The sequence below is a fragment of the Galeopterus variegatus genome, unplaced genomic scaffold (assembly GCF_000696425.1).
Source record: "Galeopterus variegatus unplaced genomic scaffold, G_variegatus-3.0.2 Scaffold1075, whole genome shotgun sequence".
Taxonomy (NCBI): Eukaryota; Metazoa; Chordata; class Mammalia; order Dermoptera; family Cynocephalidae; genus Galeopterus; species Galeopterus variegatus.
Window position 1 is genome coordinate 191719 of NW_007727186.1, and position 1476 is coordinate 193194.

Below are 1476 nucleotides of genomic sequence, written 5' to 3' on the forward strand. Positions count from 1 at the left end.
GAACTTTCGTTTACCATTGCGGTTAGAGGTTTTGTTAATTCAGTGAGTTATTTTTACTGTATAAAAACAATACATGGTTGGTTAGAGTGCAGTGAGGTCAAAGGTTTGGATCCCCTTACTGGCCAGTGGCCAAAAAAAAAAAAAAAAAAAAAAACCCCAAAGCAAAACAATACATAGTTTTAAAAATGCAAACGCTATAGCCCAACAATAAAAAGGCAAAAAACCCAATTCAGAAATGGGCAAAGGGTTTCCAAGGAAGACCTACAAATGGCCAACAGATACATGGAAGATGCTCAGCATCATTAGCCACCGTGGGGCCACCCGCATACCCATGAGGGTGGACTGGAGGTGAAGGAGCTGGAATCTCAAGCCCTGCTGGTGGAAGGGGACAACGATGCAGCCTCCGGGAACAGTCTGGTTCCCTGGAGATCCCATCCTCCACATATCCCCAAGAGAATGGAAGCAGGTGTCCTCAGACAGCCCAGGCCCAGCCCAGCCCTGCCAGGGGAGTGCCCCACCTTTTAAAGGGCCCCTGCACTCCCCTCAGCCTGCTGAGCTATCTTCTGCTGGGACATGGGGTCAGGGGAAAGGACCCAGGGATGAGTCCACCCGGTTACCCCTGAACACCCCCAGCTCTTGCCCTGGGGCTTGTTCCCAAAGCACCCTGTGGCTGGGCATGAACAGGGACAGCTCTGAGTCTGATAAGGACAGGACACAACACTGGAGATAGTGACAAACTGACCAAGAGAGTCACGCCAGCTCAACAATTCCAAAGGTTTATTTCCTTAAATTGATATTACACAATATAACGCAAAAGGGGAGGAATTACACAAAATTTGTTTTAAAATAGACAAAGAGTAGAGCACTATCCTGTGGAGAACAGGAAACACTTGAGACACACAACTGGAGGCAGTGTTCCTGAGGCTGGGCACCTAAATCCCGCTCCGGACACACGCACAGGTGGCCACAACAGATGAAGCAAGGACCAGGAAGCCAGGCAAGGCCCTCCCATGGTGCCAGCTTCCCCAGCAGCCACAGAGCAATAAATACTAACATGTCACACGCAGCAAGGTACAAGGAAAGTCCTCAGGGTAGTGAGAAAAGACTTGTGGAGATCTTTTTTTTTCTTCTTGTAAGTCCAAGCACAGTGGCAATATTTCAAGTATTGCAAAGAAAAACGTGTGTGTGTATCTTTGTCTGTGTACGTGGCGTATGACCTTTGAACCCCTCGCTGTGGGTGCTGTGGACCCACACATGACTCCTGTGGACTTTCAGGGATACATTCAAGTAGATTTAGGTAGAGCAGGGCCGAGGGCTGGGCAGACCAGGGAAGGGTCTCCAGCCTGGGTCACATCTGGACCCTGCAAGGCAGGCCTCTCTGCAGACCCCCTTGATGGCTGTCCAGGTGTGGCAGGGACAGGGCTGTCACGGGGCCTACCTACCAAGGAGGGGCCTAGCCACCAAAACTGACTCTTA